This window comes from Bos indicus x Bos taurus, chromosome 21, assembly GCF_003369695.1.
Source record: "Bos indicus x Bos taurus breed Angus x Brahman F1 hybrid chromosome 21, Bos_hybrid_MaternalHap_v2.0, whole genome shotgun sequence".
NCBI lineage: Eukaryota > Metazoa > Chordata > Mammalia > Artiodactyla > Bovidae > Bos > Bos indicus x Bos taurus.
The window spans coordinates 2,111,040-2,125,812 of record NC_040096.1 but is presented as its reverse complement, the minus strand read 5'-3'; the positions used below and the strand labels follow the sequence as shown (position 1 = coordinate 2,125,812).

General features: G+C 46.5%; 1 long non-coding RNA gene and 4 other non-coding genes across 15 annotated transcripts in view; all 5 read right to left on the bottom strand.

The window, feature by feature from the left end:
• Positions 1 to 14,773, bottom strand: part of LOC113879502 — a 51,105-nt gene that overhangs the window by 20,269 nt on the left and 16,063 nt on the right. For 7 of the 11 annotated variants that reach the window (XR_003507332.1, XR_003507331.1, XR_003507334.1 and 4 more), the window contains exons 8-10: positions 13,333 to 13,483; positions 10,816 to 10,960; positions 9,625 to 9,728 (exon numbers count right to left, since the gene is read on the bottom strand). This is a non-coding gene — a long non-coding RNA (uncharacterized LOC113879502). Of the gene's footprint in view, positions 1 to 2,465; positions 2,506 to 9,273; positions 9,289 to 9,624; positions 9,729 to 10,815; positions 10,965 to 13,332; positions 13,484 to 14,773 lie in introns of those variants that run through there. The other 4 variants (XR_003507339.1, XR_003507337.1, XR_003507330.1 and 1 more) reach the window with 4 other exon arrangements.
• On the bottom strand, positions 4,781 to 4,874 carry LOC113880150. The gene has a single exon (XR_003507623.1). It is a non-coding gene; the product is annotated as a small nucleolar RNA SNORD116 (small nucleolar RNA).
• Positions 7,235 to 7,324, bottom strand: LOC113880148. The gene has a single exon (XR_003507621.1). It is a non-coding gene; the product is annotated as a small nucleolar RNA SNORD116 (small nucleolar RNA).
• Positions 10,485 to 10,573, bottom strand: LOC113880152. Its single transcript, XR_003507624.1, has one exon. It is a non-coding gene; the product is annotated as a small nucleolar RNA SNORD116 (small nucleolar RNA).
• LOC113880147 lies at positions 12,997 to 13,088 on the bottom strand. The gene has a single exon (XR_003507620.1). It is a non-coding gene; the product is annotated as a small nucleolar RNA SNORD116 (small nucleolar RNA).

Here is a 14,773-nt window from a genome sequence, read left to right as displayed (position 1 = left end):
AGAACTAAAATAAAAATTGTAATAGAAATCAGGTACCCTAATTTAATATAAAAACTGCCCAATAGAGCTACAACTAGAGACTATCATACTAAATGAAGTTAAGTCAGAAAGAGATAGACAAGTAGTATATCACCTACATGTGGAATTGAAATAAGGCACAAATGAATCTATCTACAACACAGAAACACAAGCACAGATATAGAGAACAAACTTGTGGCTGCCAAGGGGAAGGAGAGGAGGCAAAGGGATGAACTGGGAGTTTGGGGTTGGTAGATGCAAACTATTATATTTGGAATTGATAGACAAGGTCCTAAATGTATAACACAAGAAATGATATTCAATACTCTGTGATTAATCATAATGGAAAAGAGTATAAAAATGTATATATGTGTATAACGGAGTCACTCTGCTATATAGAGAAACTGGCACAATATTATTTATCAACTATACTAAAATAAAAAGCTTCCAGATAGAAATGAAAAGATGACCCATTACAGAAGAAAAGTAATCATGAAAAGAATGTGAATAGAAAATCAATTAAAGAAACAAAAGATGAAACAATACAGTTATCAGAATAAATAATAAAATACTTATGAAAATGTGAAGTGTGAATATAAAATATCTTTAAAAAGTGAAAATGAAGACAAATCTCCCGTAAATAACAACAATATAAATTAAATACATGAAACGAAAATGGAATTGTATAGTAAGTAAGAAAAGTTTACCAGACCGGATCATTATTAGAGAGCACAAAACATGGAAGATATTAAGTGAAACTAGTGCAGATCAAAAGATTAAAAAAATTTAAAAACAGAAAAAATGATCTCAAATCCCACAAAGGATCTGTGTGAAAAAATAAGATACCTAGATATTAAATAACTCATTAAAAAGAATACTAACAAATTAAGGTTGCTGCTGTTGTTCAGTTGCCCCGTCATGTAACTCTTTGTGACCCCATGGACTGTATGTAGCACACCAGGCCTTCATGTCCCTCACCATCTCCTGGAGTTTGCCCAAGTTCATGTTTATTGCATTGGTGACACCATCCAGCCATCTCATCCTCTGATGCCCTCTTCTCTGCCCTCAATCTTTCTCAAAATCAGGGACTTTTCTTATGAGTTGCCTGTTCACATCAGATGGCCAGAATACTGGAGCTTCAGATTGAGTATCAGTCTTTGCAGTGAATATGCAGGGTTGATCTCCCTTAAGATTGACTGGTTTGATCTCCTTGCTGTTCAAGGGACTTTCAGGAGTCTTTTCCAGTACAACAGTTTGAAGGCATCAATTTTTGACATTCTGCCTTCTTTACAGTCCAGTTCTCACAACTGTACATGACCACTGAGAGGAGGGAATGGTAAACCACCCCAGTATACTTGCCTCATGAACTGTATAAAAAGCCAAAAAGATATGACACCAAAAGATGAGTGCCTCAGGTCTGAAGGTGTCCAATATGCTACTGGGGAAGAGTGGAGAATTGCTAATAGCCTCAGAATGAATCAAGTGGCTGGGCCAAAGTGGATACGCTGCTCAGTTGTGGGTGTGTCTGGTGATGAAAGTAAAATTCGATGCTGCAAAGAACAGTACTGCATAGGGACCTGGAATGTTAGGCCCATGGATCAAGGGAAATTTGATGCGGTCAAGCAGGAGATGGTAAGAATAAATATCAATATCTTAGCAATCAGTGAACTAAAATGGATAGGAATAAGCAAACTTAATTCAGATGACCATTATATCTGCCACTGTGGGCAAGAATACCATAAAAGAAATGGAGTAGCCCTCATAATCAACAAAAGAGTCCCAAATACAGTATTTGGGTGCAACCTCAAAAATGACAGAAACATCTTGACTTTTTCCAAGGCTAGCCAGTCGACATTATAGTAATCGAAGTCTATACCCTTACCACGGATGCAGAAGAAGCTGACTGACCAATTCTATGAAGACCTAGAAGACCTCCTAGAACTAATACTTAAAAAAGATATTCTATTCATCATCAGGGATTAGAATGCAAAAGTAGGAAGTCAAGAGACACCTGGAGTAGTAACAGTAAGTTTGACTTTGGAGAACAAAATGAAGCAGGACAAAGCCTAACTGAATTCTGCCAAGAAAATGCACTAGTCATAGCAAATACCCCTTTTCAACAACACAAGAGATGACTTTACACGTGGACATCAGTTCAGTTCAGTCGCTCAGTCGTGTCTGACTCTTTGTGACCCCATGGGCTGCAGCATGCCAGGCCTCCCTGTTTATCACCAAATCCCAGAGTTTACTCAAGCTCATGTCCATTGAGTCGGTGATGCCATCCAACCATCTCATCCTCTGTCATCCCCTTCTCCTCCTGCCTTCAATCTTTCCCAGCATCAGGGTCTTTTCAAATGAGTGAGTTCTTCACATCAGGTAGCCAAAGTATTGGAGTTTCAGCTTCAGCATCAGTCCTTCCAATGAATATTCAGGACTGATTTCCTTTAGGATGGACTGGTTTGATCTTCTTGCAGTCCAAGAGACTCTCTAGAGTCCATAATATTGTACAGTTAAGGTTAAACATACAAAATTAGTAGTATAAACATATGAAACAGTGAATTCACAAAATCTCTACAGTTAAAAATCCAGAAACTAAAAAAGGCAACTAGAAACAGAATGTAAAAAAAAATGTTCAATTATATAACATTTTGAAAAATATGAAGGCAAAAAATCAAAGAGCTATATCTAAGAAACATTAGGTGTAATTTATTATTTTAAAAAATATTTAAATTGGCAAAAATTCTTGGTTTAAAAGGTCAATTAAACAATTAAAATAACTAGAGGAAAAAAAAACATGAACTGTGATATTATAAGGTCACATACAACACAAATAAGGGTCAATAAAAGATACATCGATACAAAGAGTTTTTTTAAATTCTTGCAGCACACCAATTAAAAATGAGAAAGGAGGGCTCTGAAACTTATTATAAAGCACTTGACTGAAAACTATGGCAACTATATCACAATATAACACATATGACAAAAAGTGAAGAAAACAAGTAGGAAAATAAAAAGATGAATAAATAAGAAAAATTCATAATCCTGATTTACAGAGCTAAAATAAAAATGTTCAACGAGCCACATAAAAGAAAAGAAAAGAAAATGTACAATGATATACCATACAAAGTCTATACACAACCTGGGGACAGCTACATTAGCTAGGTAAGTACTTAGAATAAGATTGCTTCTGAGCCTAAGGCAAAGATAAAAGTCCTTCACTTGGACCACACAGAGACAGAAAGGAAACTGAGCCTATCCAATGCCCAAAGTTGTAAGGCAAGACACCTAAAATAACTGAGTAAATTGATGTGGGGCCTTGCAGTTTCGAAAGCCTATCCCATCAGTGCCCATACTTAAGCAAACCAAGAGGTCTTCTAGGACCATGGTGACATCTATAGTCACCAAAACTACAGAACCTTGCAAATTCATAAACCAAGAATATCACTGCCAACCCCAGTGACACCATGAGACCCAGGTCCTCAAGGACCAATGTGACACTCACAGCCATTCCACAACATAACCCAGCAAACAGCTGCAAGCTCTGAATCCACCATGACTTCTGTGGCCCGAGGCCTGGCATTTCAGGGACCATAGGTTTGATGCACCAGCCAGTGGCATGACAAAATGACCCCCATACCAGACTGCCTTTCCTTGGAAGCTGACTCCCCTGTTTCCACAGGATCCAGACTAATGTCCTCCAGGAAGAGCTCCAAACCTCAGAGAAGGCTAGGTGGGCTGGGTATAGAAATGACCCTGTAATGTCCTGAAGAATATCTTTACATTGTAAACACAGGGAGAACCTGGCCAGACGTGGACAAAACAAACATCCTGCCTCATAATTGGCCTCCATGTCAAGACGTAATACAATGCCTTGATGCCAAAAACCTGCTGCCACAAAGATCTACCACAAAGCAAGTCAATCAAAGGAGAAGCCAACTGGGGGATGGGTACATGAACCTGCACCATCAGTGCTTCCTGAAACTGGCTCAAAATGCACCTGAAGGCAACCCAAAGAGTTCACGGAACCCTACAGACTTGCCAATTCATCCACAAAGCATTTCACCCAGGGGTTCATGCACAATTCCTAGTGCATTTCTCACTCTTTTTGCCATTCTCTGTCCCTAGTATCTGCCCACCTCAGGGCCAAGTACCAGACCCTCTCCTCTACACAGAATTTTGATTTCCTCAAAAATTCTGTTAGACATTTTCCAGGCCCAATGTCTCAAGCCCAGTGGCCATCCCCTCTCCCCCTGACCACCCCTCCCTGCCACACACACACAAGGGGGATGTGATCTGAGGGGGGGCTGTCAGCTTGGCCCACATCCCAGGGATGGTGGTCTGTTAATTTCCTAACAGCATCAGGAAGAACCTTCTAACATTCATCCCATCTCCTCATAGAACATGACAGAGAAGCAGGGCTCCTGCTCTGACCCTGTGTGTAAAGACTTAGGTGCCCTCCAGGGACCTGGCAAAGGCCTGAAGAATTCAACGGCAGGCCAGAGGCCCTAAAAGGCTCCCACTTCCTTTACCACCTGCACTCCCACCTGTGGAAGAAGAACCCAGCTCTGGCTAGCCTCATGCATCCAGGGATAACATACTGTCCCTAGTCATCCCCCAGGGATGGAGTCCCAGACCTTTTCCCAAAGGCTCCTCTCCCCACAAGAAAGTCATCACCCTCAACTTGCACAAAGTAGCTCCTGATGGCCAAGGGGGAAAATGCAATGTGACACCCTGTCTACGTTTCCTGTGGGAGCCACATTTAGGACCCAGTTCTGATGAGGAGACAGTAGAGGCTTTTCACACTCATTTTATTTAGATTTCCAAGGTATGCCCTTTTCTGGAGTCATCATCAGTTTAAGCATGAGCTCAGATTCTGGACCTATGGCCTCCAGCCTGAGATGGCCAGGGAACTCAATCACATCAGCATTCAGGACCCATCAGAGCCCAGTCATGGGGGAGGTAGTGCAGTCAAGCCTCAGGCCATCAGAGCTCGCATGTCCTAGGGAAAAGCCCAGAATCTGAGGGTGCAGCCCCAGCTCACAGAGGTCCAGGCCAAACCACTAGGTTGCCACAAAGAAGTGCCACTTACCACCGTGGGCATTCCACCATTACTCCATGGGCTGTATGCCAACATGCCTCCAGGGGCTCCCTTGCCTGACCTCACCTGGCCTGATGTCATGGAATATGGGAAGGATACCACACTGATGGTTTTGATCCCTGGGGACTCCACCTGAGTTGAAGCAAGAATTTACATATACACTTGAAGAACATGCATAGGTGCACAGGAAAAAGGGGCAGTGCCACCTGGAACACTAGGCTCTGTTTTGCCTCTGTTTCATATCCTGCCCCTAGTCTGTGTGGCAGGAGTCAAATGTGAATGCACTGGGGCAAGGACACTTTCAGAGTGGGTAACTATCAGGCCAAAGAAAGCCACTGGTCTATAACATCCCTGGTTTTGGGCCCTCCAATTCCACTCCTGAATACCATGCCTGCTGACACAGCTTAAAGGTGTAATTCTTGAACCTCTTGACATACCCAGGAAAACGGCCTACCCTGCCAACCTAACAGCCACTGACACTCCGGGAAAACACTCAATCTTGGCACCGACTTTGCTCACAATGGACCTGCCAATAGGGTAACAAGGAAACTGGGAGTTTACATGAGAAAATGGTACTTCTCTGAAAGTGAGGTCCACAATGAAAAGTGGCTCCTTGGGCCCCACAAGAAAGAGTCCCTGCACTGACTCTCGGGGACTCAAGAGTGCACTTACTTCCTGGCCTACAGCCAAGACAGAGGCCCTTAACTTGGAAAACACGCAAAGCTACACCAAAACCCACAGTTACAGAGCTAGACACTTTACATCAACTGGGACACTCACCATGAGGCTTTGAAATTTCTTTAGCCAGTAATATCACAGCCATATTCAGAGACATACTGAGACCCAGGTCCTGCAGGAACAATGTGACACCCACAGCCATGCCATGAGAAAACCCAACAAACAGTTGTGACCACAATCCTCACTGATTCTCTGGACTGAGGCCAGGCACGCTAGAGATACTGAGCTCACTGCACCAGCTGGTGGCATGTCAAGATGACCCATCCTCCAGACGGCCTCTCCTGCCCTTAAACCTGCAATCTCTCCTTAGCAGCCAACTCCCTGTTCCTACAAGGTCCCGCCCAATGACCTCTGGGAAGAACTCTAACCTTCAGGGAAGGCTAGGAGGGCTGGGTATAAAAAAAATTTAGGATGGCCTGAGCAACAACTTCACAAGGTCAACACAGAGAAAATGTAGCCAGATGGGGAGAAAATACACACCTCATGCCTCATAATCAGCACCCAGGCCAAGACATGATACAATACTACAATGACAAACACTCACCACCATGAAGACACAAAGTGAAGCAAGTTAATCAAAGAGAGGCCAAATAGGGGATAGTCCCTGAATCTGTTTCCCCAGGCTTTCTAGACACTGAGTACAAATGCACTGAAGGCAACCAAAAGAGTTCAGGGAGCACTCTAGACTCGCTGATACCTCCACTCACCAATCCAGCCATGGGTTCACCAACCATTCCACACACATTAACCACCCTCTCATCTTTCAATTGCCCCAAAATACACCTGCCTCAGAGCCAATGTGCCAGACTCTCCCATTAACACAGAATATTTATTACCTCAAAACATTTTCCAGGCCCACCCTCCCAACACTCATGTTCACTCACATACAAGGGGGACACAATCCAAAAAGGAGACATAGGCTTGGACAACGTGCTGGGGACAGTGACTGATGTCCTCCAATCATCAGGAGAAACTTACTCTGTGTCCTTTCTCTCCAGAACACGACAGAAGACCACCCTAGGCAAGGACTCCTGTTCTGACTCTGAGTGTAAAGATAATGGTTTCCTCCAAGAGACAAGGCAACAACTGAGTGGAGGCATGAACACAGTGGCAGCCCAGAGGCTCTCAAACAACTCCTGCATCCTCTGCTATCTCACTCTCACCCACAGCAGGAGACCACAATCCTGACTGGGCTCATAAACCAAGACCAGACATGTTGTCTGTAGCCATCCAAGGAGGACGGGAGTCCCAGGCTCCTTTCCCAGTGGCTCCTCTTCCCATGAGAAGGCTGTCACCCTCAACTTACACAGTGAAGCTGCTAAAGCACAAGGAAGCAAATGCAAGATGGCATTCTATTTTCCCTGTGGGAATCACAGGCTAGAACTTAATTCTAATGAGAAGACCACAAGGACTGCTCACTCATTTTGTTCAAACTCCCAAGGAATGCATTTGTGGGAGTCAACACAATCCTATCATGTGCTCAGACACTGCATGTGGAAAGATGTGGCTTCTACCTTAGGACTGTAGGCGAACTGAATCACATCAGCATTTGGGACCGCCCAGAACCAAGACAAGGGTAGGAACTGTAGTCAAGCCTCAGGCCATGGGACCTTGAATGCCAGAGAGTAAGCACAGAAGGTAAAGGTATAACCCCGGCACCCAGAGGCCTGTAGACAAACCACTAGGTTTTGGGAAAGAACTGCCACTTACAACCGTGGGTGTTCCACCTGTAAACCCATGGGCTGCATGTCCACTCAGATATGGGGGATCACTAATTTCACCTAGCCTCACCTCCCCAAGCCAAGTGTCACAGAATATGCAAAGGGTCACCTGTTGCAATGGTATTCCAAGTTGGTGACTCAAATTAACTTGAGGCAAGAAAATATCTGCAGGCATGAGGAATAGCAACAGGCACATAGCAGACAGAGGCAATGCTCACAGGAGAGTTGAGATTCATACTGCATCTATGACACAATTGCTGCAATTCTGTTTGGTGTGTCAGAAGCCAAAAATGCGTGCATTGCCACAGGGAAAATTCAGTGTCAAGGGGCCAGCAGGATGAAGTGCTGATGTTCTGTCAACTCACTGGTCTCAGACTGTGCTAATCTACTTCTCTTATTATCACTGACAACACAATGTAAAGATCAGTTCAGTTCAGTTCAGTCGCTCAGTCATGTCCGACTCTTTGCGACCCCGTGAACTGCAGCATGCCAGGCCTCCCTGTCCATCATCAACTCCCGGAGTTCACCCAGACTCACATCCATCGAGTTGGTGATGCCATCCAGCCATCTCATCCTCTGTCGTCCCCTTCTCCTCCTGCCCTCAATCCCTCCCAGCATCAGAGTCTTTTCCAATGAGTGAACTCTTCGCATGAGGTGGCCAAAGTACTGGAGTTTCAGCTTTAGCATCATTCCTTCCAAAGAAATCCCAGGGCTGATCTCCTTCAGAATGAACTGGTTGGATCTCCTTGCAGTCCAAGGGACTCTCAAGAGTCTTCTCCAACACCACTCTTCAAAAGCATCAATTCTTCGGTGCTCAGCTTTCTTCACAGTCCAACTCTCACATCCATACATTACCACAGGAAAAACCATAGCCTTGACTAGACGGACCCTTGTTGGCAAAGTAATGTCTCTGCTTTTCAATATGCTATCTAGGTTGGTCATAACTTTTCTTTCAAGGAGTAAGCATTTTTTAATTTCATGGCTGTAGTCACCATCTGCAGTGATTTTGGAGCCCCCCCAAAAAATAAGGTCTGACACTGTTTCCACTGTTTCCCCATCTATTTCCCATGAAGTGATGGGACCAGATGCCATGATCTTCATTTTCTGAATGTTGAGCTTTAAGCCAACTTTTTCACCCAATGTAAAGATAACCTCTAAGAAACCCCAATTCACCCTCAGGGGAAGGAGGCCACCTTGTCTGAACTACCACTGTCCCTCCAGGAAAACACACTCTTGGTACCTACTCTGCTCAAAATGGTCTCACCACCATGGGGAAGGAACAAAGGTATCTGAGAGCTTGCATAAGAATAAGGCCCTCCTTTGACAAGGAGATTATCCATGAAACTAGTTCTTGGGCTGTGCAACAAAGGGGCTCCACAGTACAGCTGTGAACAATCTAGGTAGCACACAAGTGTGCTTGTTTCCCAGACTACAGCCATGCTACAAGTGTTTAGCTTGAAAAACACAAAAAACTACAGGCCATTGGAACTATTCTGAAATGCAAAGATGTGGCGCTCCACCCTTTTTACAGCATGTAAGTTACTCATTGTGATGTATTGCACTTTTTAAGGCAGTGAAACATCACTACAGTGGCCCCGGAGACAACACAAGACCCACGTGATCCATGACCATCTTGACAGCACAAGCCATGCCATGACAGAATCCAGAAACAGCTGCAGCTGCTGAACCCATGATGATGTCTCTGGCTTGAGGCTAGGAACACAAGAGACCACAGTGTTGCTGCACCAGCAGGCCACAAAACAAAAAGACCCCTGTGACAGAAAGCCTCTCCTGTCCTTAAGACAGCATCCGCTTATGTGGGCAACTGACTCCTCTGTTTTCACCGGGTCCAGCCCACTGAATTCCAGGAAAAACTCCTAAACTGGGGAAAGGATAGGTGGGCTGGATATAGAGATAACATGTGGATATCCTGAGGCACACCTTATGCTATGCACACAGGGAGAACATGGAGAGATGTTTTCTGTTTGCCTCATACATCCCCTTTGCCTCATAATTGGCCACCAGGACAAGACAGGACATGATACCAACCACTTGTGGATCTGGAATTCCGCCACAGAGGAACTGATTATGGGAGAGGAAAACTGTTGGATGGTCCATAAATCTGCCACTGTTGTCCTTCGCTCCAAATGCACCTGAAGGAAACCAAAGAAGTCCATGAAACCTGACTGAAAAACTTATCCATCCACCTGCTTACTTACCCATGGGTTCAACCACCATTCTGGGCATATTTCCTGCTGTTCAAGCTTTCCTCACTTCCTGCCATCCACCCGCATCAGGAAAACATGCTGGACCTTCCCATCAACATAGGATTTTGATCTCCTTGGAAAGGCACTAAGGCTCCTTTCAGATTCAGCCTCCCAACACCAGTGCACACTCACACACAAAACGAAAGAAACAATACAAGAAGGGTCCATCAGCTTGCCCAAACTCCTGGACACTATGCTCATTTACTTCTTCAAATATCAGGAGAAAACTGCGTAGCATCCTATTCCCCAGGAGAACATGAAAGACAAGTCTGGCTGAGGCCACAACTCCTGTTCTGAATCTGAACAAAAACAATTTGTTTTCTCCAGGGGACTAGGCAATAGGCAGACAGAGGCCTGATGAACTCAATGTCAGCCCAGAGGCCCACAAATGGCTTTTACTTTCTCTGCCATGGCACTTTCACCCACAGCAAAAGACAACAGCTCTGGACAGTCTCATGCAACCAGAGACAACACATGGTCTCTAGCCATCCCCTGAGGATGGGAGATGCAGGCCCTTTTCCCCATGGCTCACCTACACACCACAAGGTTGTCACTCTCAGCTTCCATGCTGTTGCCGCTGATGCCCCAGGGAGCAAAGGCAATGTGACCCTGGCCATTCCATCCCTCTGGGAGCCACATGCTGGATCTTAGTTCCAAAGAGACATGATAAGGATTGATAACTCATTTTGTCCAATTTTCAAGACTGCCTTTGTGGGAATCATCATCCATCTAAGTGCATGTGCTCAGATGCTGAATGAGCAAAGTCAGGACCTCCACCCTTGGAAGGCCAGCAATCTCAATCACATCAGCAGTTGGAACTGCACAGATCCCAGCCAAGAGGCAGGAATTACAGCTAAGCCTGTGGGCCATGGGACCTTGCATGCCCCAGGGAAAGTACAAAGGTGAAAAAACAGACACCACATCCAGAGCCTTATGGCCAAACCACCAGGTTTATGTGAAGAAGGCCACTTACAGCCATTGGTGTTCCACCTGTACCACCAAGGGCCGCGTGTCCAGTGGCCCGTGGCGGCTCGTAGACCTTGACTTTCCAGGCTGGGAGTCATGGAATATGTGATGGGTCTCCGATGCCAATGGTCTTCCATCCTGGGCCACTCAATCTGGCTTGAGGCAAGGAAATGCATGCAAGCATGAGGAAGAGAGACAGGCATACGGGGCAAAGAGGCAAGGCCGCCAGGAGCATTGCCCTCATACTTGCATCTACCATTCAATTGCTGCACCTCAATCTGGTATGTCAGAAGCCAAACATGAATGCATTGGCATGTGGATTGCTTCAGATTCAAGGGGCCATCAGGACAAACAGCAACAATCTGCCAACTCCCTGGTCTTGGGCCCTGCAATTCCTCTCCCCATGCCATCCCCAACAATACTGCTTAAGGATGTCCTCCATGAATCCCCAAGATGCCCTCAGGGGAACACAGACCCCTTGGTCTAATAGCCACTGCTATTCCAGAGAAACACACCCACTCTAGGCACCTAGTCTGTTCACAAAGAGCATGCCGGCATGGGAAAGGAAAAAAGTTTCTGATGGTTTCCAAGAAAATAAGGCCCTTCTCTGACAAGGAGCCTATTGATGAAAAATGACAATTTAAGTTCCATGACAAAGGGGTCTCATTGGATACCTGCACTCAGCCCAGTTGACACACGAGCATATTTGCTTCCTGGCTCAAAGCAATACCACAAGCTCTTCCTTGGACAACATGAAAAGTTATAGGCCACTGAACCATTTCAGAACACAAAGATGCCAGGGCTCCACTAACAGCAACTAGGTCACTTGCCATGCTGCCTTGCTCTTTGTAGGCCAATAACATCACTGCTGTGAACCCGGACACAAGACTTAGTTTGTCCACGACCATCCTGACACCACCAGCCATAATATGATAGAACTCAGTAAACAGGCGCGACAACTGGTTGCACATGACATCACTGGCCAGAGATCAAGCAATGAGGAGGGCAATGCATTGCTGTACCAGCAGGCAACAAAACAAAATGAGCCCCACGCCAGATAGCCTCTCCTCCTGTTAATACTGCAGCTGCTCATGGGGACAGCTGACTCCAGTGTTTTCACAGGGTTCTGCCCATGGATTGCCAGGAAGAGCTCCTTAATTCAGAAAAAAATAGGAGGGATGGGTATAGAAACAACGCTGGGAGGTCAGGAGGCATATCTTTATGCCATGCACATGGTGAGAACATGGCGAGGTGGACAGAAAATATCCCCTGTGCTTCATATTGGTCCCCAGAAAAAACAAGACACAATGTAACGATGGCAAGAACTGAAGGCTCTAGACATCTTCTGCAAAGGAAAGCGACCATGGGAGAGGCCAAGTGTTCAATGGTCCATGAAGGTATGAATTGCCACTGCGATCCTTCCCCACACTCACTCCAACTGTATATGAAGGCAACCCAGACTTCAGGGAACTGGACTGACTCGCCGATCCATCCATGCATCCATCCACCCATGGGTTCCACCACCATTCGAGGTGCATTTCCAGATCTCTGCAATTTGCTCTCCCCGGCATCCACCCACCTCAGGGCAATGTGCTAGTCCTCCTTTGACACAGAATTTTCTCCACAGACACACCCTAATGCAATTCCAGGCTCCGCCTCCCCACACGCACCCATGCACACCAACCAAAGAAAACAATCAGACGAGGGGCCCTCAGGCTTGGCTACCTCCTGGACCACTCGCCTTGATCTCTTGAATCAGGAGAAACTATGTAGCAATCCATCCCCAGAAGAGAAAGAAACATGCCACAGAACAGGCCTGGCCCAAGGCCACACAACTCCTGTTTGACCGAGTGATGAAAACTCTGTGCTATCCGCCCGGGACAGGCAGTGAGCAATGGCGGCCTGACAAACCCAGTGGCAGCCCAGAGATGCTCTCAAATGGCTTCTGCTTCCTACTGCTATCCTCACTCTTCATCCACACCAGGAGACAAAAGACCTGGATAGCTTGTGCAGAGACAATTGTGGTCCCCAGTCATAACCCAAACATGGGAGATGCAGCCCCCTTCCCCCATGGCTCACCTCCACATCACAAGGCCATCACCCTCGGCTTGCACACTGTGGCTGCTCACACCCCAGGGAGCAAATCAATGTGACCCTGGCCCTTTGATCCCTCTGGGAGCCACGTGCTGGACCTCAGTTCCGATGAGGAGACGGTAGGGGTGGCTCACTCATTTTGTTCAGATTTCCAAGGAATGCATTTGTGGGAGTCATCATCGATCCAAGCACGTGTGCTCTAGGTGCTGCATGAGCAAAGTCACCACCTCCATCCCAGGAAGGCCAGGGAGCTCAATCATGTCAGCATTCAAGACTGCACAGATTGCAGCCATGGGGCAGGAACTACAGCCAAGCCTTGGGCCCTGGGACTTTGCATGCCCCAGGGAAACCCCAGAAGGTGAGGGCACGGATCCCATGCCCAAATCCTTGGGGCCAAACTGCTAGGTTTCCTCGAAGAAGGGCTGCTTACCGCCATGGGTGTTCCATCTGTACACGCAAGGCCCACTTGTCCAGTTGTCTCTGGGGATTCATGATATTCATCTCGAGAGGCTGGCTATCATGGAATATGCGATGGGTAACCTGTTGCCAACAGTCTTCCATTTTGGGCCACTCAACCTGGCCTGGGGCAAGAAAACACATGTGTGAGGAAGAGCACCAGGTGTACTGGGGAAAGAGGCCAGGCCTCCGGGAGCACTGCCAATCATTCTGGCGTCTACCATTCAATTGCTGCAAGAAGGTGTGCTGTGTAGGCAGCCAAACAGGGATGTGTTGGTGCACGGATACATTCAGAGTCAAGGGACCATCAGGACAAAGAATGCCAATCTGCCAACTGCCTGGTCTCAGGCCTGCAATTCCACTCCACGTACCGTCCTGGCCAACACAATTTAATGATGTCCCCCAAGAACCCCGAGACCCCCTCAGGTGAATGGGGCCCCCTTCACCTAATAGCCATTGACCTTCCAGGGAAACACACCCACTCCTGGCACCTACTCTGCTCACAATGGACTCACCAGCATGGGAAAGGATAAAAGGTACCTGAGGGCCTCCATGTCATTAAGCCCCTTCTCTGATATGCAGCATATCCATGAAAAATGGCTTTCAGCCCCATGACAAAAGGGCCCCAGTGGACTCAGCCTGGTTGACACATGAGCGTGCTTGCCTCCTGGTCAAAGCCATGCTAAAGCCCTTCCTTGAAAAACACGAAGAGCTACAGGCCATTGGAGCCATTCCAAAGCACAAAGATGCTGAGGCTCCACCCTTTAGAGCAACTGAGTCACTTGTCATGCCACCTTGTTCTTTTTGAGCCAGTAACATCACTGCCATGAGCCCAGACACAATATGAACTCAGGTTGTTCACGACCATCCTGAAACACCAGTCATGACACCACGGAACTCAGCAAAGAGGCACAATGACTGAACTCACATAACACCTCTGGCTACAGGTTCACACAAGACTGAATCAGCAGACTGTACAACAAAATGAGCCTCACACCAGATAGATTCCCCTGCCCTTAAAAGTGCAGATGCTCACAGGAGCATCTGACTCCCATTTCAATGGGGTCCTACCCTGAGTTCGAGGAAGAGCTACTAAACTTGTGCAAGGATAGGTGGGTTGGGTATACAAATGACACTGAGATGTCCTGAGGCACAGCATCACCCCATGCACACAGGGAAAATGTGGCAGGATGGAGAGAAAATATCCCTTCTACCTCATACTTGGCCTCCCTGATAGCTCAGTTGGTAAAGAATCTGCCTGCAATTTAGGGAGACCATTGTTTGATTCCTGAGTTGGGAAGATCCGCTGGAGAAGGGATAAGCTACCCACTACAGTATTCTTGAGCTTCCCAGATGGCTCAGATGGTAAAGAATCTGCTGGCAATATGGGAGACCTGGGTTCGATCCCGGGGTTG